The 27,163-nt window shown below is 48.1% G+C and overlaps 1 protein-coding gene across 4 annotated transcripts in view; it reads left to right on the top strand.

Annotated features, from left to right (window-relative positions):
* LOC146193340 (uncharacterized) overlaps nt 1-27,163 on the top strand; it is a 113,698-nt gene that overhangs the window by 49,536 nt on the left and 36,999 nt on the right. The gene's annotated exons all lie outside the window — the stretch shown is intronic.

Below are 27,163 nucleotides of genomic sequence, written 5' to 3'. Positions count from 1 at the left end.
AGAGAACAAACGAAGAGCGCCTGGGCAAGTGGTGTTTGCCTGGTGTCCTTCGTTCTTCTGTGTCTATCTCTAGGCGGGCACAGCGTCCAACAACATTTTGTTGTCAGAAGTGGGATCATGCCGCTCACTCACTCCCAAATCAAGCACCCGACGTGCCAGACGACAGGACTCTGCCACCAGGCGATGGCGCCGACGACGCAGCGGCTGGCGCAGCTAGACCTAGACGCTCGGAGCGGCTCGGTCCTTCACAGCAGCTGGAAGGTGGTATTGAGCGCCTCCTGGATATAGTTACTCAGCGGGTGGACGCATGGGAGGCCCGTCTGACGGCCCAGGCTGCGGAGATGGAAGCTCTACGGCGCGACTTCCGTCGCCTTGTGCCAGCCGAGCCGAACACAGGGCATGAGTCATTAGGCGTCACCGCCACCGCTGCCTCCAGCCCTGCCGTCGCTGGGCCTGCTGTTGTAGCCGCCAGTAACGTGCTCGGCGCGGGTACATCATTGGACGTAGTGGAATTACCCACGTTTGACGGCCCTATCTCGTGGGATGCATACCGCATCCAGCTGGAAGGCATTGCGACGGCGACAGGATGGGACGAGCAAACGAAGGCATGGATGCTCGTCTCCAAACTGAGAGCCGCGCAACTGAGCGGCTGCAGAACGTGCCGCCCGACCAGCTGGGCTCTTACACCGTCCTGGTGGGCCTCTTGTCCGACCACTACAGTGCTTCAGGTCAACCCTGTGCGCAGTACCACCGCCTGCGAGCCCGCCGTCAAGAGCCCGGGGAGACATACTAGGACCTCGTCGCCGCCATTGAGCGCCAGGTTCTGCATTCGCTGCCGGGGGCACCTCAGAACGTGGTGGCTCTAGTCGACACCGAGGCGTTTGTCGACGCCATCCGACTCCCTGAGGTGCAGTGGTTGGTCCGTTTTGGGCGTCCTGAGTCCGTCCGCGCCGCCATGGCGCTCGCCATCGAGACGGAATTGAATTTGTTGCACACAAGGGGGTCGCCACTGTCTGCCGCGCGCACCGTCTCTGTGCAGACTCCTCGAATGGCAGTCCCTACAGTGGCCTATAACCGACGCGGGCGTAACGACACCCGCACGACCTGCTTCCGCTGCGGCCTGAGCGGGCACTACGCGAGGGACTGTGCTAGCCTTCCGACGTCGGAAAACGATTTGGCTGAACGATGCCCCCTGAGTTTCATCCCCACACTCCTTCGTTCTCCTTGTCCCCTCCCTTCGTCGGCTTCTATAACAACTGAAGCTCCCTACGTACTCGTCGACGTCGCTCTGCTTGACCGGCACGTACAGGGCTTGGTCGACACCGGAGCGGCTGTCAATGTGCTGGACAAATCGTTTATGGTTAACGAGCCCCACCGGCTTCTTCCAGCCGCCAAAACCCGGCTCTTATCTTTTAACGGCGCCCCGGTTTAACAAGTCGGACGTGTCATCGTCAATCTGAAAGCGCTCGGAATGACCCTCTCCACTGAGTTTGTTGGAGCAGACAGCCCTATTAGGCCAGTGGTCCTCGGGTGCGAGTGGTGCCAGCAAGCCGGAGTCGTCCTTAATTTTACCAGAACAGAACCATGGGCGAGCAGAACTCTGCGTAGGCCGGGTTGGGTTTAGCCGGATTTCCAGTCTCGGTGTCGTCCTGTGGCAGTCCCTGGTGTCGGCGACTAAGCGTGCCTCAGAATCTGTCCGTTACCTCGCAACGAAGTGGCCATGTCGAGTCAAGCCGATCGACGTCACTACCGTGACTGTAGTGACTGTAGCCCTTGGTCCTCCCCTGTAGTCCTTGTGCGCAAGAAGGATGGAACACTCCGCTTCTGCATTGATTATCGCAAGTTAAATGCTATTACTCACCTCGACGTGTACCCTCATCCCCGCCTCGACGATGCACTCGATCGCCTGAAGGGAGCCCGTTATTTTTCCACCCTAGATCTCTCTCGGGCTACTGGTAGGTGACTGTTCACGCCGATGATGCGGAAAAGACGGCTTTCGTGACTCCCGACGGCCTTTACCAGTTCAACCATATACCCTTCGGTCTCTCGAATGCTCCAGCTACCTTTCAGCGCCTCATGGACCGCGTCTTAGGCAATATGAAATGAACTATGGCGTTGGTCTACCTGGGCGACGTAATTGTCTACGCGGCTACGTTTGAAGGACACCAAACGCGACTCAAACTCGTCCTCCAAGCCCTTACCTCTGCTGGGCTGCGCGTAAAACCAACGAAATATTTCTTCAGTTTTGCAGAGGGGACATAATTGGGTCACGTTGTGAGCCGGCATGGCATCCGTCCCGACCCGGAAAAACTAAAAGCGCTTACGGCTTACGAAACTCCCGCCACCGCCAAGGAGATCAAAAGTTTCCTTTGATTTGCTTCGTATTTCCGTCGTTTCATTCCTGACTTTGCCAAGTGAAGCGCTCCGTTGACCGCCCTGCTGAAGAAGAATGCAGCGTGGAGTTGAACGCCGGTGCAACAGCTCGAGTTCTTTGACGTCAAGCACGCCCTTCTCAAGTCTCCCACATTGGCCTACTACGACGAATAGGCGCCCATCGTCCTCTACACGGATGCCAGCTAAGATGAGCTCGGCGCTGTCCTTCTGGAGGAAGACGCGTTTGGTGACCACAAAGTTCTAGCTTATGCCAGCTGCCAGCCTTCCGACGTAGAGCGCCGCCGCCACTCTTCGGAACTCGAGTGCCTGGCCGCTGTCTGGCTGTCGAGAAGTTCCGTCGCTACCTGTACGGCAGTCATTTTACTATAGTCACGGACAATTGCGCTCTCAATTGGCTGCAGTCTGCCAAACACTTAAATGCTAAGATTGCACGCTGGTCACTGCAACTTCAAGACTAGGATTTCACCATAGTGCATCGGCGCGGTTCTGCCCATCATGATGCCGATTTCCTTTCTCGCCACCCTTGTCCCGCGACGGCTTTGACGGATTTCAGGACTGCACAAACGCAAGATCCCGGCATTGCGGCCATAGTCCCACCCCTTGGCACCGCCGCCGGTGCAAGTCTCCATAAACTGCGCCGGGTCTATCGAATTAAAGATAATCTCTTGTGTCATGTGAGGCGGCTCCGTGGTCGACCACCCGTGTGGTTGCCAGTGGTGCAAGCAACACTGCGGTCGCAAGTCTCGCGCGGGCCTACACGACGCTCCCACAACTGGTCACCTTGGTCGCGGCAAGACCTACGCACGAGTGTCGGAGCGCTTTTGGTGGCCTAGTATGTCCAGAGACGTCAATGAACACGTTGCGTCCTGCCAGACGTGCCAATACCGGAAATCGTCCAGACAAATAACCAAGCCACCCCCGCAGGCTTTTTCGCCGCCGAGTTCACCATTCGAACGGGTTGGACTGGATCATTTGGGCCCATTCCCCAAGACGCCCACCGGAAACAGGTATATTCTGGTTGCGATCGACTACTTTTCTAAGTGGGTCGAAGCACTGCCCGTTCCAGACACCTCTTCCGCTCATGCCGTTTTGTTTGTGGAACAGCATCTCGTTCTTCGGCATGGTGTGCCCGACGCCTCATCACGGACCGTGGGAGCTGCTTTATGGCCCATGATTTTGAGCGAGCCCTCCACTCCTTCGGCATTGCGCATTCCACTACATCCGTCAATAATCCCCAGTGCAATGGCTTCGTGGAGCGTGTTAACCGCACCCTCACGGATATACTCGCCTCCTACGTGGCTCCGTCCCACAGAAACTGAGATCGTTTTGTTTCTGCGGCAGCTTTTGCATTCAACACTGCGAGGCAAGAAACAACGCATGTCACGCCGTTCTCAGCCGTCTATGGCAGAACACCCTCCATCCCTCTCGACGCGCAGTTGGGCATTCCCCATCAGACTGCGTCACGAACTGACTGCGCCCAACGACTTCGGTACGCCCGCCTCGACGCTCAGCGCAACCTTCTCACGGCTCATGCGCGTGTGCAAGTGGCCAATGCGGTAGCGAGACCACTTCCCTCCTTCCGGTCCGGTGACTTGGTCCTCGTTCGCCGCACCATCCGCGCGACTGGCCGGGCCACGGAGCTCATGCCCCAATACCGCGGCGCTTACCGTGTCGTTGAACGGCTCGGCCCCGTGACATACCGCCTCGATGACCTCCCCGAGCATCGACCATGCGGTGTGCGCCACATTTTCCCGGAGCATGTGTCAAACATGAAGCGATATGTCAGCGGTGCCAGCATTGACTCCGACTTAGATACCGGGTCATCACCACCACTGTCGTCGCCTGTTGCCGCATTGCCTTCCCCACGAAATGCCGCCCCATAAGTGGAGCGCCTGCAGTAGCTCACCGACACTCTGTTCCCCCCCCCCCCCTGGTGGAAAGATGTTACGGCGCGCGCCGAGGAGCGCTGCGCCAGAAAAAGAAGAGGCGCGGGACGAGCCCGCGGCGCCAGCCCGAGGGTTAGAGAACAAAAGAAGAGCGCCGGGGCAAGTGGTGTTTGCTCGCTGTCCTCTGTTCTTCTGTGTCTATCCATAGGCGGGCACAGCGTCCCACAACAGCGTCTCCAATAGCCTGAGTCGCTCTGGGAAGTTATACCCCACTAAAGAAAACCAATATATATATATATATATATATATATATATATATATATATAGTGATACAAGCTATAGTCGACGACGAAGCGAAGACAATCAGTGGCTAGTTGGTGTAGACGATAAAGTGGTTGCTGGTTGGCGTAGACGACGAAGTTGGTTGCCTGGAACCGCGCTCAGACCGCTGCTCGGACCGCTCTCGGACTTCGGCAGTCTTCTAGGCTCAGGGCGCTGCCTGAACGTTTGGCTCGATACCCATTACAATATATATATATATATATATATATATATATATATATATATATATATATATATTTATATATATATGTGTGTGTGTATGTGTGTAGGTTCTAAAAATGTTTTCCGAGAATACTGGAGAAAGTGCTAAGGAGAAATGCGCAATCCTGGGCTCTGCTGTGTGGCCGGCGAGTTGCGTCAGCGGAATTCTGCAAGTGACAGATACAGCAGCTTTCCTTTCCGGTAAAACCAATTACAGAACGCCAGTGAACTTCGATGCGGTCAACGGAACGCTGTTTGCGTTCGACAAGGGGCGCGCGAGGTACCGTGTGGAGCAGCAGCGCTCAACCTTTTGCATTTATGCACTGAGACACATGACTGGAAGCTGAGAATTGAAACTGGACGTTGGCTGGTGGACATTTTGGCTCCCAACTGCACACTTAATTGGGTCTTATATAGCAAGCAATTTAAGTCACAGCAACCATTTTATCATTTTCACATCTTTCCTTGCTCTATCTGATGGTACGATTCTTGTTCAATATACCAACTAGTTTCTCTTTTACAGCTTCGACAAGGTCACGCCCATGGGAAACGCGCTTACATAGCCATACAATGCCTACGCACTAAAAACGTCAGACGTGGTCAAGGAAAAGAGGATGTATTCACGTTTCGGCCGCGAAGCCAGTATTGATCAGGCGAAACTTGATTACAAGCAGTGTCCTATATGTATACGTTAGCTCTATCAGTATCACTACTGATGATAGTGACAATCTAATAATAAATCAAAACTAAAATAGGTAACAGTCATGCAGTCATACTTGTGTCATGATGAAGATAACAACTAGTTTAAAATAAGAAAACAATAGCACAGGGCGGCTTGACATTGTCAAGAATAATACGGAGCCGGCGGGTACGCAAAAATGCTTCGCTAATCATCGAAATAATAAGCATGCCTATGCATGTGGGTAAACTGCGAACACTGGAGGGGTCACTATACACACACATAAAAAAGGAAACTGATATGACACGGAAGTAAAAGAGTTGGCTAAATGCTTAGCTTGGTTAAGCCTGGAAGATTGCGAAAGCAATACCCTTGGCTGCGCCGTTTTCGGCGGCTACGCCCCGACTACTGCGAGGAGCCGAGCCACAGCCCCATTTATCCTCCCAGCGTGACGTCACAAACAGTGAGCGCCCTCTCTCGGCTGCGACACAGCCCCGTGTATGGACTCGCCGCCACCATCTGATGGCGCGAGCTGGGGCCCCATCTCTCGGTCTGGCGTGACGTCACATGGTCACGTAAAAGGTAGTGTATGGAGGCGCCACGACACGCCAAAGGCTCGAAGTGCTAACAGTATTGCTTTCGCAATAATAACGTGACCGCATTAAAGGTAAACAAGCTATGACAAAGGGATATCCTTTGGTTGTGTGTGGAATATTTATTTGAACACAGTATTAAGGATACTAGTCACCTCTCTGCTGATCTTGCAAAGTTGCGGAAATAGTGCTACTTAGAGAACTTGTCTACCTGAGTTGTCTACCTAACAGGAACACTCTTTCAGCAACTTCAAAAAAGTTGAAATTGAAAGCATGTCACATATATACTTTAAATTTGACTGTGCATATATATTGCCGCATAGAAGACAACGCCAAAGATGATGACTGGCCCCACAAGCGCGGGCCTGGAAGAGAAGGAAGTTTGAGCGCAAGACGCGTCCTGGTTAATTATTAAACCCGTCCTATCTTTGGGTCCTCCTCGGCGTTCTATCGAGACCTGACACTAGTTGAGCGCGCTGGAGTATGCATAATACTCCTTCCGGCAGTGCAAAGCGGATCCCAGACATCGACACGGCTCTCCATCGCGCTAGCCGCCGCCTTCTAGGCCAAGCCCCGGAGTACAACTATCTGCCGAGCGACTCTTCAAACGCCCAAGTTCATCAGATCTCCCAAGCCATAGCACATCCCAAACGTACGCCGGTGACGCTTCAGAACACCAAGGTGCCCGAGTGCTTTCGCGGGGAAGCGTTTGAAGATGTCAAGGACTGGCTTGACCAGTCTGAGCGAGTGGCCAAGATTAATCAGTGAAGCGAAGATCACAAACTTTGCAATGTTTATTTTGCCCTTCAAGATATTTCTAGAACGTGGTTTGAAATCCACGAGGCCAGCTTATCCACATGGAATGACTTCCGCCGCCAGCTCGTAGACACCTTTGCGAGAACTGATCGACGAGACAATGCGCTGCGCCTGTTTGAAGTGCGTGTCCAGAAGCCTCATGAGAGCGTGACTATGTTTGCGGAAGACATGGCTGGGCTTTTTCGCTGTGCCGACCCTGATATGAGTGAGCCAAGGAAGTTACGGCATCTCATGCTCGGTGTCAAAGAGCAGGTGTTTGCCGGCTTAGTACGCAACCCACCTAAAACCGTGAGTGAGTTCATTAAGGACGCTACGGCTATAGAGCGAGCCCTCCAAGATCGGTGCCGCCAGTACAACCGACCTGTCAGCTGTGCCCCGACGACTGCGGCGGCGCTGTCTGCAACAGATTTGTCCACCCTTCGAGACATGATTAGTGAAATTGTCATTGAGGAGCTAACAGCGAATTACGGTTACGAAAGCTCAGTCGTCAGAGGCTCTCGTGCAAGCTGTAAGGAATGAAATTCGGTGCTACCTATCACCGTCTGCCCAGTGCAAGGAGTTTCATTCAGTCGAGAATGCGGCAGCCATTTCCGAACCATACCGCGTTCAACGACCGGTCAACTACACGGCCAACATTCCTGCATTTTATCATGAGCCGCAATCGGAGAGCTATGCCGCGGTCCTACGTCGCCCGCCTCCAGACCACGCCCCACCGAGCTCCCCAAGCCGTCAGGAGACGCGATTCTTCCAGGGGCCTCAGTGGGCGCCTTCCAGGCGCTCTCAACCACGCCTAACAGACAGGTGGCGCAGTTATGACAGCCGGCCACTCTGTTTCTACTGCGCACAACCAGGCCACGTATATCGGTACTGCTGCTAGCGCGAAGAGGGGCAGGCCTTTCCGCCTGCTTCTGCTCGCCGCCGCTTTGACGATGACACTGCCCAAACCGAGGACGGCCTTCCGGTCAGCAGGGAAACCGAATCCCCGGGATTCCTCCGCCTCTCCTCCCCATCGCCACAGCGTTATTCTTCGCCGATGCGTCGTGGCAATGCTTACGTTAGTGGACGGCGGTCCCCTAACCCTCACCGGGGAGACCAACAGCCGCAACCTCGCGAGGGGAGGTTGCACACAGTCGAAAAGTGTCAAAACATCACCACTGCCGCAGCTGCCGACAACCCGTGCTTCTGACGCTGCCGTTAGTATTGCCATTGTCGCACTACCGCCGAAAATGCTGCACCAGATGAGCAGCCCTAACGACGAAGCTGACATCGCCGACCTTGCCGCACTTCCGCCGCAAATGCCGAAAGAGACGAGCAACCCAGATAACGTTGTTAGCACTGACCTCACCGTTTCCATTGATGGGCTAGAGGTACATGCTCTGGGGGATACCGGGGCGGATTTTTCAATTATTAGCCTAAACCTGGCTGACACGCTGCGCAAAGTAAAAACCGAATGGACTGGGCCAGTAATGAGAAGCGCTGGGGGCCAGCTACTGGAACCGACAGGGAAGTGCACTGCCCGGATAGGAGTAGAAAACACGGTGTTGTCAGCTTCGTTATTCTCCCTGACTGTTGCAAAGAACTCATCTTGGGCATGGACTTTCTGCGTCTTCATGTGGCTGTAATCAGCGTCGTTGCCGTCACCAACAATCATAAAGACCTCGGTTATGTGGAAGTACCACTGATGCCCTTACGCGTCGCCAATGAGACGGTGACATTACCTCCGCGATCATGCTCTCTTGTTGAAGTGAAGTGCGACATGGCGCATACCGGCGATGGTATCGCCGAAAAGGCAGTCGCCCTGGTACTAAGCCGAGGTGTTTCTATAGCTCGAGGGCTAGTCAACTTGACCAATGGGAAGACCGAAGTGCTGCTGACAAACTTCAGCGACGAGTGTCAGCAAATTCCGAAAGGCACAACTGTGGCCTTTTTCGACAGCCTCCCAAATACGCAGCACTGCTTCTCACTGCAACAGGAAGGATCAATGTGCAAGACGGCCGAAACCATCGTCGATGTGAGTCCAAATTTGTCTTCTTCAGAACGGGACCAGCTTTTGGATCTTATAGATCAATTTCGAAACTGCTTTGCTTCCGAATTGCGGATCGGCCAAAAGGCTTTGACAAAACATCGAATCATCAAGGATGACTGGATTCGCCCGATTCGACAAAATTCTTACCGTGTGGCACCGAAAGAACGTGAAGCCATTCAGCGCCAGGTGGCCGAAATGCTTAGAGAGGACGTTACCCAGCCGTAACAGGGCCTCTGGGCTTCCCCCGTGGTACTTGTTAAAAAGAAGGACGGCAGCTTACGATTTTGCATAGATTACAGCAAGCTCAACCAAGTAACTAAAAAAGACGTGTACCCTCCTCCTCGCATCGACGATTCCCTTGTTCGCCTACGAAATGCACTTTAATTCTCATCAATGGACTTGAAATGTGGATATTGGCTGATAGAAGTAGACGAGAAAGATTGGGAGAAGGCAGCATTCGTCACTCCCAACGGATTGTACAAGTTTGAGGTCCTTCCGTTCGGTTTATGCTCAGCACCAGCAACATTTCAGAGGTTGATGGATACTGTGCTCTCGGGACTTACATGCCTGGTGTACCTTGACGACGTGATTGTGTCTTCGGCCACTATTGAAGAACATCTACGCCGTTTGCTTGCTGTATTTCAGGCCATACGATCTGCGGGCCTCCCACTAAAATCCGAGACGTGCCACTTCGGTTACGAGGAGCTGCAGTTATTAGGTCACGTCGCTAGTCAATAAGGTGTCCGGCTAGATCCTGAAAAGCTCTCCGCAGTCGCCAAATTCCCAACGCCTACGGACAAAAAGACATTGCGGCGCTGCCTGGGTCTTTGCGCCCATTACCGCCGGTTTATTGCTGGTTTCTCACGAATTGCTTGGCCATTAACTTCGCTGACGCATGACAACGCTGTCTTTGGCTGGGATGAAAAACAACAACAAGCTTTTAATGAGCTGCGGAGGCGTTTACAGACACCACCTGTCCTGGCGCACTTCAATGACGACGCCCCTACACTGCTTCATACGGATGCCAGCAACGTGGGCTTAGGCGCTGTGCTGGTGCAGCGCCAGGATGGTGTGGAAAAAGTAATTGCTTACGCCAGCAGGACACAATCTAAAGCAGAAGCGAACTACTCGGCAACCGAAAACGAATGCCTTGCAGTGGTATAGGTGGTTATGAAGTTCCGCCCTTATTTGTACGCTCGCCCCTTTCAAGTCGTTAGCGACCATCACTCGCTCTGTTGGCTGACGAATCTAAAGGACCCTTCAGGGAGACTCGCGCGTTGGAGCCTTCGATTACAAGAATTCGACATGGCAGGTATTTTCAAATCTGGAAAAAAGCGCACGGATGCTGACTGCCTTTCGCGAGCGCCGGTCGAACCTTTCACTATGACCGATGAAGACACTGCGTTTTTAGGTGTCATAGATGACGCAACGCTTTCCCAACAGCAGCGAGAAGACCAGGAATTGCTCCCTCTTATTGATTTCTTGGAACAACGAACTACGGTTGTGCTTAAGACTTTCGCCCGAGTAATCTCTTCATTCTTTATTCGCAACAACGTACTTTATAAGAACTTCCACCCTGGGGGAAACATTCAACTACTCGTCGTCCCATCTGCTCTCCGCAGTGAAGTTTTGCAAGCGTGTCACGACGAGCAAACTGCCGGTCACTTAGGCTACACCCGCGCGTTGGCTAGAGTCCAGCACGGGTACTACTGGCCAAAACTTCCGGCGGCAGTGAAACACTATGTACGTTCTTGCACAGTCTGCCAGTGCCGTAAATCACCCAATGTAAAACCAGCTGGCCTACTCCACCCTTTTCAGGTGCCAACAGCGCCTTTTAAGCAAATTGGCATGGACCTTCTAGGACCTTTCCGACGTCCACAGCCGGGAATAAATGGATAATTGTCGCCACCGATTATCTAACCCGCTACGCCGAGACCAAAGCTCTGCCAAGGGGTACCGCCGCCGAAGCAGCTAGGTTCTTCGTGGAGAACAATGTCCTGAGGCATGGCGCTCCAGCGCTTATTATAACTGACCGAGAAACTGCATTTACTGCCGAACTTTCGGAGACGTTCTCCGCCTCAGTGGTACCAGTCACCGTAAAACTACAGCCTATCACCCCCAAACCAATGGGCAGACGGAATGCCTCAATAAAACCATCGCAGACATGCTTTGCATGTACGTTGACGTGAACCACAAGAATTGGGGTGAAATTCTTCCCTACGTCACGTTCGCCTACAATGCGGCACGCCAAGACACCACTAGTATGACACCATTCAGCCTCCTTCATGGGCGACCAGTTACAACAATGCTGGATGCAATGTTGCTCCCGAATGTTGCTCGATCAGGAAGCCGAAGACATCGCTCAGCGTGCAGAGGAAGCTCGCCGACTAGCGCGTGTGCGGATCAAAAATCAGCAAGAGCATGATGCACGACACTAAAATCATAGACGCCGACATGTTATCTACGAACCTGGCGACAAAGTGCGGGTCTGGGTGCCTATTCACCGCCGTAGACTCTCCGAAAAACTATTGCGGCAATATTTCGGGCCCTACGTTGTTCAGCGACGTTTCACCGACGTCACTTCTGAGGTGGTGCCAGACGGGGTGTCGACCTTAAAGCGACGCCAGCAACAAGCCGACGTCATCCACGTTGGACGCATGAAGCCGTACAACTCGGACTGACCTTGACCTCCTACTTCCTTTAGTGATCATCGGGACGATGCTTCCTGAGGAGGGGGACAAATGCCGCATAGAAGATGACGTCAAAGATGATGACTGACTCCACAAGCGCGAGCCTGGAAGAGAAGGAAATTCGAGCGCAAGACTCATCCTGGTTGATTATTAAACCCCTCCTATCTTTGGGTCCTCCTTGGCGTTCTATCGAGACGTGACAATATATATATATATATATATATATATATATATATATATATATATATATATATATATATATATAAAATATATATATATATATATATATATATATATATATATATATATATATATATATATATATATATATATATATATATATATATACACATATATGAATGAAAGAAGCCAACAGTGGGCAAGGCCAAGGAAAGCATTGGGGATTGTACTTTGTCTTTTTTTTCCTAACTTCGGTAATCATATGCAGTAGTAATGTAATGTGTTTAGGGGAAAGATAAACACAAAGTAGAACAAAAAACAACGTGCCGATGGTGGGAACCGAACCCACGACCTCCGAATATCGCGTCCGGTGATATATATATATATATATATCACCTATATATATATATATATATATATATGGCGCTCCATATATATATATATATATATATATATATATATATATATATATATATATGTGGACCTTCTTTCATTTGTACATGCCATGATCTTCTTTTTTCATTTGTACATACCATCATCATCGTCCCGCGGCGCCGGCTCCGGCGCGCGCCTGGGTTCGTGATCGGATTAAAACGCTAGACAAGGCTTGGCTGTCCTTGCCGTTACGACCTCGCCGTCTCGACCTAGCCTTCTTTTACAAGTGGTGGAGGCGAAATTTGATCCCCTTGCTGCCTTGGGCCCTGCCCCTCGCTGGAGCTACGTTCCGGTCGCCGTTTGGCAACTGCCACCATCGCTATGTCTACCGACAGTACCCACGAACAAGCCGGACCCTCTACCTCGGCTGCACCACCCCCTCCGACTGTGCCCACACGACAGCGCGACCCGCCGCTGTTCGCTGGTCGTCGCGATGAAGACGTCGATGACTGGCTTGACACCTGCGAACGCTGCAGTGCTTACAACCGGTGGGACGATGCTCTGAAATTTCTCAACATCTCGTTCTACCTTATTGAGGTCAGGAGGACTTGGTTCATCAACCGCTAGACCCACACAACTAACTGGACCACCTTCAAACAGCAGTTCCGACAGTACTTCGCCGACCCGGCAGTTCGGACTGAGATCGCGAAGACCAAGCTCGCTTCAGGCCGTCAAGGTCCTGATGAGTCATATGCGTCTTACATAGAGGCCATACTTGCACTCTGCCGGCGTATTAGTCCCACCATGGCGGAACATGAACGAGTACACCACGTCTTGAAAGGAATCAATTCTACGGCGTATAACATCCTAGTTGCTCAGAATCCTTCGACTATTGATTCCATTATTACGACCTGCCAACGCATCGACCAGCTGCAGTCCTCCCGATTGCAGCCCGCCAACGCTACTGGCCCGAACTATGCTGATCTCGACCTGCGGGCACTTATTCGAGCCATCATCCGCGAGGAGCTCCAGGCGCTCAAGCCTGTCTGTCGACACGGGTGCGAACACTCTTCCGCAACATCTAATGACGCAGGTCTTCGCAGCATCATCAAAGAAGAGCTGGCAACAATCACCGAACCTATAACATCTGGCCCTCCGGCACCCCGCTCAGTACCGACTTACGCGCACGTCACAGCATCCCCCCCTCCTTTAGTTCCCCCGTCTCGACCGGCACCAAACTACAATCACGTCAATGCAATAACGACGGCTCAACCTGCACCACCCTATTACGCACCTTGGCGCCCCTCCCGACCAATTTGTTATTACTGTGGCATCAGAGGACATATATCTCGCGTCTGTCGTCGCCGCCTCGAGAACGAGCGCCGTGGTTACGATACCTTTGAAAGTGACGTCCCTCCAGCATCATATTATCAACGCCGGTTTACTCCAAGCCCACCTCGAAGGTCATCCCCACCTCCAGAATCCTCGTCTGAGCCTCGTGGAACCCATGCATCCCGACGTCGGTCCCTATCCCCATACCGTCGCTCAGTTTCCCCTCTCCGACCCGCAACAACTATCCCTGTCCGCCATCCGGAAAACTAAGCGTTGCAGTTTCCGGAGGTCAAACTGCACTCTGCGAACTTACCAAAATTCCTCCAGATCGCCCGTATAATGTGATTTCTGTTTTCCCTGAAGGATTACCGGTCGAAGCATTGATTGATACAGGAGCTGCAATTTCTGTCATTCACGCTGATTTGTGCTACCGTTTGCGAAAAGTGACGACACCATATGATGGGCCTGAACTCCGTGGAGCCAATGACGTCCCTTTGCGCCCTTTAGCGAAGTGCACCGTACGAATTGTTATTGACGGCGTCCGCCATCATGTAAAGTTTGCTGTGCTCTCACCATGTGCGCATCTGATGATTTTAGGATGGAATTTTTTGTCAACCGCTTCGGCGTTAATTTCTTGTGGCGACCGTGTTATCCATATGACAGACAGCGATTTTTCATCTGAAGTTTCTGAACGACATCATCCCCTAGTTGCCGCCGCTGATACTGTTTTGCCTCCTCAGTGCGAAAAACTGCTTACCGTTGTTTCTGACCACATCACTGACGGGGACGTACTCATCGCACCATCTCATCGTCATCCTGCACGCGGTATCGCCTTCCCGTCAAGTCTTGTGAGGTTCTGCAACGGCTCAGCGACAGTAGCGGCCACTAACACTTCACGTGAATCCCTCGTGCTCCCAAAAGGAACTTCTCTCCCCTGCATGGTGGATGTTCAACCTTTGTCCTTGATGGTGCTCACCGCCCCTCTGCCTCAGCGCCGTGTTTCGCCAGACGTCTCTCTTTCTGTTCTCACAAAGACTATTAATCCTAACCTCACGCCGAACCAACGCCAAAAACTGCTGACATCGCTTCGACGCCACCAAGCCATTTTTGATGCCACTTCCCCACCACTCGGACGGACTAGTGTTGCGCACCATCGCATCATTACTGAAGGTAACTCTATCGTTCGCCGACGGCCTTATCGGGTTTCCCTCTCTGAACGAAAAGTAATCGAAGAAAATGTAAATGACATGCTCCATCGCAATATTATTCGTCCCTCGACAAGCCCATGGTCCTCCCCAGTAGTGTTAGTTAAAAAAAAGGACGGCTTGGTACGCTTTTGTGTTCATTACCGGGCACTCAACAAAATTACCCGCAAAGATGTATACCCAATGCCAAGAATTGATGACGCCCTTGACTCTCTCCAAGGCGCCGAAAATTTCTCGACTTTGGACCTCCGCTCGGGTTATTGGCAAATACCTATGCACGAGGACGATAAAGAAAAAACCGCTTTCTCAACTCCCGATGGCCTTTACGAATTTAATGTTATGCCTTTCGGACTTTGTAACGCACCAGCGACATTTGAAAGAATGATCGATACTGTGCTTCGTGGCTTAAAATGGAGAACCTGTTTATGTTACTTGGATGACATTGTCATCTTTTCGTCAACTTTTAACGACCATCTCACGCGCCTGAATGAGGTCCTCACGTGTCTCGCTTCAGCGGGCCTTCAGCTCAACACCAAGAAGTGCCACTTTGCACAGAAGGAAATTGAAATATTGGGACATCTAGTCAGCCATGACGGCATTCGTCCAGACCCTGAAAAAATTATCGCGGTCTTGAACTTTGCTCGTCCACAACGGACTACAGAATTGCGCAGTTTTCTCGGCCTGGCGTCTTATTTCCGGCGTTTTATAAGGCATTTTGCAAGTATTGCTGCTCCACTTCATGAGCTACTTAAAGCACGCAGCACTTTCGTCTGGACTGAACAGTGCGAAGTCGCTTTTAATAATCTGAAGCACGCCCTCACATCAGACCCTGTTCTTGGCCACTTCAGTGACAGCGCTCCAACCATCCTGCACACTGATGCTAGTGGTCTCGGTCTTGGAGCTGTACTCCTGCAGCGCGATGCAACTTCGCGTGAGAAAGTGATTGCATTCGCCAGTCGGACTATGACTCCAGCTGAGAAAAACTACACCATTACCGAGCAGGAGTGCCTTGCCGTCGTCTGGGCTGTCCAAAAATTTCGCCCTTACCTATATGGTCGGCATTTCACAGTTGTGACCGATCACCATGCTCTTTGCTGGTTGTCTTCGCTCAAAAATTTGACAGGCCGACTTGGCCGTTGGGTTCTACGCCTGCAAGAATACAATTTCGACGTCACTTATAAATCGGGTCGCCAACACCAAGACGCCGACGCTCTTTCTCGCTGTCCACTTTCGGAATCGGCTTGCTGTTTTTCTTCCAAATGCATTTCCACCTATGACCACAGCCGACCATCTCTTTCTCCGGCGTATATCACAACAGTTTCATTTGATGACTCTGAAAACAAACACGCTCTCCGCTCACAGCAATTAGCCGATGCCTACTGCCGACCCATCATCGACCGCCTTATTGGCGCTTCGGACCCACCCAATGCTCGGCTTCGCCGACAACTTCGCAATTTCAAGCTCGAAGATGGCATCCTACTCCGCTTCGTGTATTGCCCTGATGGAACTCGCTGGATCCCAGTCGTGCCGCGTGTGCTTCGTCCACGTATACTGGCGGCTCTCCACGATGACGCTACTGCAGGCCACCTTGGTGTTGAAAAAACCTACGACCGAGTGAAAAAACGATTCTTTTGGCCTGGCCTATCTTCCTGCGTTGCCAAATACGTCGCATCCTGCCCTCTCTGCCAACGTCGCAAACGGCCGACTTCTTCACCCGCTGGCCTTCTACAACCTGTTCCCTGTCCCGCCACGCCATTCGACGTAGTCGGCATTGACTTATATGGTCCCCTACCTCTCTCCGATGGGGGTAACCATTGGATTACAACAGCTGTCGACCACCTTACACGCTACGCTGAGACAGCACCTGTACCGACCGATTCCGCTCAAGAAGTAGCAAATTTCTTTTTGCGATCAATTGTATTGCGTCATGGCGCTCCTCGGGTGCTCCTAAGTGACCGCGGGACGGCCTTCTTATCGGCAGTCGTTGCCGAAGTTCTTCACGCGTCATCCACCCTTCATAAGACAACCTCAAGCTACCATCCCCAGACTAACGGGCTGACTGAGCGATTTCACCGCACCTTATCGGATATGATCTCCATGTACATCACACCGGATCATCGAAATTGGGACACTATTCTACCATTCGTCACTTTCGCCCTATAACACAGCAGTACAGCGGACCACCGGTTGTTCTCCATTTTTCCTCGTTTATGGCCGTCCTCCCACTACAATTCTCGACGCTTCCTTCTTCTCTACGCCCGACTACTCTACATCAGTACCTACCCAGTTCTTATCTCGTGTGGCCAGATGCCATCATCTTGCCCGCCTCAACACAGCAGCGTGCCAGGAAGACCGCAAGAGTCGCTACGATTCTACGCATCGCGTGGTCTCTTATCTTCCCGGTGACGAAGTACTGCTGTATACACCACTGCGCACCCCTGGCCTTAGTGACAAATTCCACCAGCGCTACCTTGGTCCCTACGAGATTATCAGCCAAACTTCTCCAGTTAACTACAAAGTCACGCCTGTTGATCCCCCAGCCGATCGACGCCACCGTGGAACTGAAATTGTTCATGTTTCTCGCTTGAAACCGTTTGTGCGCCGCGGTACATCGGTTAATTAGGAGTGACCAGGCTGGCCGCTTCCGACCCCCCGGGCAGACTGTGTGAGCCTTCTGTGGACCTTCTTTCATTTGTACATGCCATGATCTTCTTCTTTCATTTGTACATACCATCATCATCGTCCCGCGGCGCCGGCTCCGGCGCGCGCCTGGGTTCGTGATCGGATTAAAACGCTAGACAAGGCTTGGCTGTCCTTGCCGTTACGACCTCGCCGTCTCGACCTAGCCTTCTTTTACAATATATATATATATATATATATATATATATATATTGCCCCGCCGGGGTGGCGCAGTGGTTACGGCGCTCGACCACTGCTCCCCAGGACGCGGGATCGAATTCCGGCCTCGGCGGCCGCTTTTCGGTGAAGGCGAAAAGCAAGGCGCCCGTGTGCTGTGCGATGTCAGTGTACGTTAAAGAATCCCAGGTGGTCGAAATTCTGGAGTCCTCCACTACAGTGCTTGCCAATCCCTTCCTATGTCATTTTACGGCTCTACTTCCGGTTGCGTGACGTTATCATTGAGTTCAGCCTAATTGACTGACAACTATTTTATTCTTTGGTAGTTTCAAATGGCGCGCTAATATCTTCCTATGGCCTTTTTTGGCTCGAATTCAAGTTCCGTGACTCAACGTCCTTGACGTCACCTTAAGTGACTGATTTAATTAACTATTTTAGTATTTGGTACATTCAAATGTGACGTCAAGTCATTGGCTAATGAGACCATTTTCGCCTTTACATATTGTTTTCCTCTAATTATTGACCTAAATAACTTATTGACATAAATAGTTTTTTGGACACAACTTTACGTCACCCTCTATCGATTGACGCCGCTCATTAACCACTCCCACTTTTTAATTGCTCACAACTGCTGTGGACACGTATCTGCGGACATGTCCTGCGGACGCGGTCTGCGGACACGTTCTGCGGAGAGAAATCTGGGAACATAGCGAAGTAATGCTTTCGCATTGATAATCTAGCACTAGCGTCTGGTTCCATATGCAGGCTTAATGCCGCTGTTTCAACAGTGGACTGCTCCAACGGTCTAGACAAACCTGCATGCTCACGTCCTTTATTGATATTTGTTGCTCGAATATTTTCGACGATGTCGGCACTTGTGCACAACATATGAATGTAAGCTTTTATTTTGAGATGTTACTAGCTTTTGCCACGGAATGATGCTGGACGTTTGAAGTTTATTCGCGGGTACATCGCGCATCGAAGCCGCGCGCAATCTTCGAGGCGCCCGACGGAGAAAACATTAAGAGCACTGCAGAATCTGCATTGAAGTAACGCGAAAGCCCGGATGCTGCTTTTGGTTGCTTCTGGTTGCTTCTTGTTGCTTAATTCACTTCTTGCTAACCCACTTTAGTCTATGGTACTTTCAAATTGCGCGCCAATTCCATGATATGCCTTTTCTCGGCTCTACTTCCAGTTGCGTGACGTCACATCCTCTATGTCACATTAAATCACTTGTTTATTCATGTTAGTCTTTGACACTTTCAAATGGCGTGCCAATCCTTTCATATCTCTCTTTCGGCTCTACTTCCGGTTGCGTGACGTCACATAATTGACGGAACATTAATTCACTTTTTTTACCCATTTTAGTCCTCGGTACTCTCAAATTGCGCGCCAATCCCTTCCTATGCCCTTTTTCGTCTCTACTTGTTGCGTGACATCACCTCTTTGATGTCTACCTTATTCACTGCCTTAATTAAGTACTTTAGTCTGGTACTTTCAAATTGCGCGCCAATCCCTTCCTATGCCCTTTTCTGGCTCGACTTTAGGTTGCGTGACATCACATTTCTGACGTCAGCCTAATTGACTGATTTAGATAACTATTGTAGTATTTGATACATTCAAATGTGGCGCCAGGCCATCAGCTAATGAGACGATTTTCGCCTTTACTTTTTCATTTTTGCCGCTAATTAATTACCTAAATAACCTACTAGCCTAATTATTTTCTCACACACAACATTACATCAGCCTCTATCGAATCATACAACTCATTAACCTCTACGACGTCTCAATTACTCACTACTGCTGCGGACACGATAGTGCAAATTGCGTGCGAATCCCTTCCTATACTCTTTTTTATTTTATTTATTTATTTATACATACTGCAGCTCCATCTGGAGCTATAGCAGGAGTGGGGTGGGGGTGTGCATATTTTAAGAAATGACAAAATGAAAAGAAAAAATGTAAGGTAATCATACAGTACAATATCAATAAACAATTGAGCAAACAATCAAACAAACGCAGAAACAAACTAACCATTGAATTCAGGTTATAAAACCTCAATCAGGTGCTAAAATCCCAACACTCGGATTGCAGTATCAATAAATAAATAAATAAATAGATTAACAGTGGCTGATTGCCCTAACAAATTCAAGCAATGGGAAGGAACGATGTGATCCAGGTATTCTGTTCCATGCCTCGATCGTACGAGGGAAAAACTGTGTTTAAATGTATCGCTTCTGGCAAAGTAGGTGCTAAGGTTTAGTTCATGATAATTCCTTGTGGATGTGCGATGCGCTGGATTAATATAACTGGTAGATGACAGCCGATAGTTACCATGTACAATGCAGTAAAGAAATTTCAAGGATTCAACTTGCTGGTGACTTGATAATGTTCTTAGGTGCAATAAAGGAAGGGCGGAAGTGGGCGAAAAATTCCGGTGATACAGGTGCAAGTGAAACGAACAGCTTTTTTTTTTGAACATTTTTGATCTGGTAGATATCAGTTTATGAGGATTCCATATAACGCAAGCATAATCAAGTATGGGAAGGATTAACGATTTGTACATCAATAACTTTACGTCACATGTAGCTTGAGCTGAGTTACGTGTCAGATAAGCTGATTTCTCAATGGCTTTACCGCAGATAATCAATATGTTTTGACAAAGATAAGTTAGTAGTGAAAGTAATACCCAGATACGTATATTCAGAAACCCTTTCCAGTGATCTGCTGTTAATTGAATAGACAAAAACGGAGGCCGATGAACTGTTATAAAATGGCATTAATACAGATTTATGAAAATTGATACGCATTTGCCATTTTTCGCACCATTCAGAAAATGCGACAAGTGATTCGTTAAGACAATAATGATCCCCAAAGGAATGGATAGTGCTGTATAGGACACAATCGTAGGCGTACATGCGGATTTTAGATTTGATGTTATTCGTAAGGTCGGTAATATAATGCAAGAAAAGTAAGGGGCCTAAGACGGATCCTTGTGGCACACAAGAAGAGACTTCGACGACACTGGATTCACCAGAATTGTATGCTATATTCTGAGAGCGGCCAGAATAAAAGTTAGATATCCAGTTAACCAAGGTTGGATTTTTTAATACAGGGTTTAGTTTGTGCAGGAGCTTTGAATGGATTACGGTGCCAAAAGCTTTAGAGAAGTCAATAAATAGAGCATCAAGTTGGTTACCAGAACCAAGGCTAGAGGAAATGCCATGCACAAATTCAGATAATTGTGTCAACGTGCTAAATCCCCGTCGAAATACATGCTGAACGTTCGATAAGGTGTTATTTGTTTCCAGAAACTCTGTAATATGCTTGTAAATAATAAGTTCTAACATTCTCTACTTCCGGCTCTACTTCCGCTTGCATGACGTCACATCACATTAATTCGTTTCTTGGTTATTCATTTTAGTCATTGGTACTTTTAAATTGCGCGCTAATCCCTTCATATGCCCTTTTATGGCTCAACTTCCAGTTGCGGGACGTTACATGCTTGAAGTGTCCTTAATTTCTTGATTTAGTTAACTATTTTAGTATATGATGCAATAAAATGTGGCGCTAAGCCATTCACTAATGAGACCATTTTCGCCTCCTTTACTTTTTCAGTTTTGCCTCTAATTAATTACCTATATACCTTTTTTGACCTAATTATTTCCTCGCACACTTTGCGCCACCCTGTATCGATTGACACCACTCATTAACCTATACCACTTTTTCATATTACTCTTAACTGCTGCGGACAACTTTTGCTTTTTTTGCCTGTAAATAATTACCTAATTAACCAATTGGCATAATTATTATTTCTGCAGCAAAACTGCGTCAGCCTCTATCGATTGACACCACTCATTAACCTCTACCACTTTTTAATTTTTCGCAGCTGCTGCGGACATGATTTTTCGGACACTGACTGCGGACAGAAATCTGTGAACATAGCGAAGTAACGCTTTCGCGTTAATAGAATGCGCAAGTCTTCTTGATCACGAGGCTCTCCTCAGCGCGGAAAGAGAACTGTCCAGCTAATTCGAAATCAGTGTTGTGGTAAAGCACTCAGAATCGGTCGCATACTTTGTAGGCATTTTGGAGAATCATCATGACATTCTTTTGCAAAGTGAGCGTCTAATGAAATTTCCACCATGCCCCACGGGGTGTCTACCGGCTTAACAAGAACATCAGGGACATCTTAACATCACCTGAAAAAGCCCTACTGTACCGTTCGGCTGCCATACTTACAATAAGTCGAGGAATAAAGTTTGCACACAGATGAATATGTCATTAAGAGTTTTAAGTATTGCATTAAGCATGCATTTGAAAATTCGGAGCCACTACACATGCGATTCTGCCAACGTAATATATATGCTAATGTTCCATCTGGAATGTTATTTACGTTGGTCGAACTGAAACTTATTTCAGAGGGGGATTTAATAATCATAACGCTAATATTAAAACGCTGCCTATTTATCCTGTTTTAAGCCTGTAAAATTTACCTATCACGTTTGCGAAAAAATGTAAGTACCTTTACCGGAATCAGTCTTAAGACCTCTTACGAAGGCGAAGTCCGCGAATTATTTCTCATACACAAGTGTAACACGGTTTCTTGTGCTCCGAACGAAAATATTGGCAAGCTAGCTTGTCCCCTGTCAGAGCAGATTTACTTTATAGTTACACCACCCGCACTTTATTATGTTTATTCCACCGAGACCATCTTTTTGCACTGTTTTTCTTTTTGCCCGCTTTGTTACTATTACACTCTGCTGCCCCTCACAGGGTGCCATGCTTAATCTCCACTGTTCTTCTTATCCTAATATTTGCTCAAATTTCCGGCCTATTTGCACATTTTAGCAGAGTATATCCTTCTCGCCGCAACATCCCTGGACCGTAGCACCTTATCCAATAGCCTTACACGCGATTGCATGTGTAACTTAGTAGACACGTGTAGAAATTGTTTTATTTATTGCTTTTTGTTTTCCATTGCATTCGAGCACACGTTCGACACTTTCGCGGTGTCGCGATTTTAATGACTATAAATGTCTTAATCTCTTTTCCGTGCTTAATCGCAGTAATTTTTCACTGCTAAATCATACTGTAGTTTTATTTCCTAGTGTCGCCCGGTAATGCGAATCCTGGTTCAGCGGACGAATGGCACCCGGGTATTGCAGGTCTACATACAACGTGTATTCTATTTTTGTGATATGTTATGTATCTTTGAGCGATCCGGTTGACTGACAGCTGCTTGTGCGACATTTTACTTTTGCTGATCTTCTTTCGTACAACATTGTAATGAACTGAGCGCATCATGTGTCGACAGGAACCTGTAATCTGTTTAAATAGGCTGCACCACTAGTATATCACGCGCGTGCAACCTTCCTTTGCTGTTTATTGGTCGATAATGCCCAGTCGCGTGTTTTTGGACTACGCATAACAACAAGCACCAGCCAGCCCGCCAGAAACCCCTTCTACGCATAAAATGATTAATAAACACCGACCGCTCCTTCCTGCATTTCGTGACAAACGTCGGCCCGCGGCTAAAGCGTCGGAAGCAAGTATATGGTTTTTCTGCATTCTATCATCTCGTTTATGTTTTTAAATTTGTCTGAGTCCGTCCGACACGTAGAGCATAGAATGTGTCTCGAAGAAGTGTCGAATGCTTAATCTTTCCTAGTTAGGCCGCGGAGACTTTCTATAGCTATCTCAGTGTTCTCCATGTTTTCTTCTTCGATACGGTGCGCCAATCCTGGATGAGTGCCGCCGATAGACTGAGTGAAATTCTTTCGCTTCTCGCAAATTATTGAAAGCTGCACTGAGGGGCTACTTGAATCCTGCGCATCTCACTACCTTCTGATTGATGGTGGTGATAAGGTAACCCTGCGACTACCTGAAGTAAAGGGTTGGCGAGATTAGCTCTTACCTACGTGAATAGTTTTTAAAAGAGCAAAGTTGTCTGCTTCGTCCGCAACATAAGTTCCTTATGGTTCGGTATCACGTGAAATAATATTCTAGGTATTTTTACAGTCAAAATAGTTTAGTGAGCGTTAGTCACTGCTCGTGAAAAGTGATAACTTACTGCCACAATCTTTCAGTTTCCTCCAAGAAATCTGCTGTTATCAGACTGTATCTTGGAACGTGCGCGCTTTGCACTGGTTACGAATGTTACTTTGCGACCCCTACCCTTTTCCGTAGGGTGTCTATTATTCTTATGACATTGGTTGTCTTTTGTTAATATTAGTTAATTCGGTTCTTGTAGAGGCCCGTGCAGAATTATTCGGTTCTGTTAGTTTTCTTGCACATTATCACATAAAGATTTCTATTACCATACATGTCCTCACCATACATTTCCCTCATCATACATGAAAATATACATATTCACAGGATCATACTTTTCCACAAGAGGGACTATACCACAGAGGTATAAAGTTCTCGGCGACTTTAGGCTACCTCTTATTTTTACACCCTGCTATAGTGTGCACATATTAAGCTCCCTTGATATATTTTAGCTAACAGGATGTTTTGTTCTTGTTTTAATAGTTAACTCTGCTGTCGACCTTTATAGGAGATGAAGCTTATCATATAGCTCGTTATCCGCGTCGCCTTTTTTGATACTTGAGGTAGGCGATAAAGTTAAGATTAGTCATTCAAAGATACTGTCGGTGTACTTGCACTGGGCTATCGAAGTAATACTTCTTGATGAAAGTTTCTGCCTAAAATATCAATTGTGTTCTTGAGCATTAAATATTTTGTGTAAATTATGGCAAAAGTAAAACACGAATACAGGTTTAAACTTCACCATCCAGTAGAGTGCAATGACGAAGCTTTGATGCCACATGATTCGGGGAGGCCTGTTTCAATAAAGCTAATAAAGATTATGTAGTTATAGGCGTATACATTTCTACGTTACGATCCACGATGGTCTTTTCAGCATGATTCTCGTTCAGGCTGAGTATCTTTTGAGAGGCATGTAAGCAACTGAATAAGACGATAAGCGCTTAGTTAATTTTACCCTATCATGAGTAGTGCACTGGAACTCGGAACTGCTGGCAACAATTGAAAGAGTGCGCCTCCTACTTGATCGTTTGCTTCTACACACAAACAATATTGTGCAGTAGCTTTTATCATTGAAATGCACAACTGCAAAATGTTCCCGAAAATAGTTTAGCAGTTAGTATGACGTTGTAGGTTTTTAAAATAGCCTCTTGAGCGTCCACTACTGAGTGCTGAGAGATCGAGTGGACACATTTTATGATGACACAGTGAGTTTCACTTTCGCAGCTATTATTATTTGTGCTCACAACCCCTCTCACCCTGCCCAACATGGGTGAGAGGAAGAGGAAGGTTGCAGTGGTACCGTATGTGCACAGAATTTCGCATGGCCTCAAAAATGTAGGCAAGAGGTATAATGTTGACGTCGCATTGACCGCCCCGCTCAAGATGAAGAGGATCTGCCCGGCTAAAGAGAAGCGAAGAAGCAAGAATGTGGGGTGAAACATAGAAACCCATATGTTGGATGCAAGACAGGTGTTGTGTATAGGCTTCCACTCTCTTGTGCATCCAGTTATATAGGACAAACAGGGCGGTGTATTAATAAGAGACTACAGGAACACCGGAACAACTTGGAAAGTGGAAAGGACGAAACGTTTCTGGTATCACATTGCCAGTCATGTTAAATGATGAAGAAGGAGAAGAAGAAGTGCACTCATAAGTTTGACAGTGTTAAGATTTTATATCGCCACAAAGAGAAGATGACGAGAGAGATAGTGGAATCGTATTTTATTTCAACGGACAATAAGTGTGTCAGCAAAACTTCCCTTGCTCTTTCAAGCAAAGAGGTGTCTTTTTAAGTGATTTTTTTAAGTAATTTTTTATGCAGCAGGTGAACCCAGGGGTTGTTTCACGTGACTGTTTCGTTTTCTTCATATTTGTTTTTCTGGGCCTTGGAGTAAAGGGCTTAGGCTTAGTTGTGAGTCAGCGCTTGTACTGTGGCTTTCTTGTATCTTGTCCCTTGTCTTCGTGTTCACGCTGTTTATATTAGTAATGACCCTGTCTTTAACCTGATTTTTGCGCATGACATAAAAGGTACGGCGTACAAATGTTATTATCTGTGAAATACTTAGCGAAAGTGGTACCGAAAAGAGACCACATTTTGATGTCCTCCGTCCAAGACACCATTCCAATCATTAATTGTGAATAAGGCATATGTAGACAGGTGTTTCGAGCACCCGAAATACCTTCGTATTTTTTAAAGGTGGTCGGCGGAGAATGTGAATGCTTTGCCTCAATAATGTGGAAGTATATTTTGCAATAATGAAGTAATCATTCAATAACGCCCACAAAACTTGTGTAATGCTGATAAAAAGCAGACTTCACACTTTCTGCATTTGTCAACAGCGGTATTTCTACGCAAGCAAAGTCTGCTGTTTACGACGAATCTCTTTATATCCTTAGTTAGAACCAGGGACTACAGGCAAGTCTGGTTTCTCGCTGCACACACAGCGTAAGACGGGAACAATATCACGCCAGATGCTTGGGCGACGACGCGATGATCAGCAGCACAAGCTGGGATTAATGTCGGTCCAATTTTTTCAGTATCTGCCAGTGTGAAAAAAATTAAGACTGGGGGATGAGCCATCACTATTATCTTTATCAGCGAAAATAGACCAATGCGGAAACATTTTAAAATTAAATAAATCAAACAGTTTTCAGACGCTTCATGGAAGCGGATGCGGTGACTTACTTACGTAGTGCTGAGACTCATGAGCGTTTACACAAATCGAGAGCCATAAACACATTGCAGATAGGCACGGAACAAATTTAGTCAAAATTCAGTGATAAAGCATCCTATGCGGGAATTTCTTTTATACGAAGCCAAACAGGAGAGATGCATGGCAGGGTTAGCATACGTATCACAACTGTACTCCACTTTCCCTCGTTGTTGTTGAGTGGCCAGTGAACACTCCTGAGTTATTTGTAAAACTCTGGAAAGGTGCACGTCCAACTAATATATCGCCAATTGTTTGCCTTCGTGAAGTAACTTACAGGTCTCAACAAGGAAACACTGCTCATAATTTCCGTGTTTTAAGTACTCCGCCCTATTTCCGTTGTGCATAGTAGGTGAAGCGTCCGCTTTATTTATGTTGCGGTGCGTGCTTCCGTTAGGCCTACGTGGAATATTCAAGAATAAACAGGTCGAATGTGTTTATTTTTTACTGATAGTAATCATTTGAATCCCATTTTGTTTTCAAGATTTGAAACGTTACAGTATCGAGTATAGCGCTTACAGCGATAGGTTCGTGTTCTCTTTCTTTCCCCTGGCGGTCCGCGAACGGAATGATTTAGCCGATGAAGTGGTTAATTGCTCATCAATAAAAAGTTTCAGTTCACTGCTGGCAACTGTTTCTTGAGAACCCTATATATGTTTAGCCCGATCACTGTGCAAATATTGTGAAACATGTGCCTATTGAATTGTACCATATTGTATTGTATTGCATTGTATCATATTGTATTGTATTGTATCATATCCTTCTCTTCTTTTCCATCTCTTGTTCCACACTACCATACAGAATTGTGTAAAAGGTTAGCAAGTGT

This window comes from Amblyomma maculatum, chromosome 4 (genome assembly GCF_055883805.1).
Source record: "Amblyomma maculatum isolate TAMU_Amacu chromosome 4, ASM5588380v1, whole genome shotgun sequence".
NCBI classification, from domain to species: Eukaryota; Metazoa; Arthropoda; class Arachnida; order Ixodida; family Ixodidae; genus Amblyomma; species Amblyomma maculatum.
The sequence above is the reverse complement of the archived record's forward strand: the minus strand, read 5'-3'. Positions and strand labels throughout refer to the sequence as shown.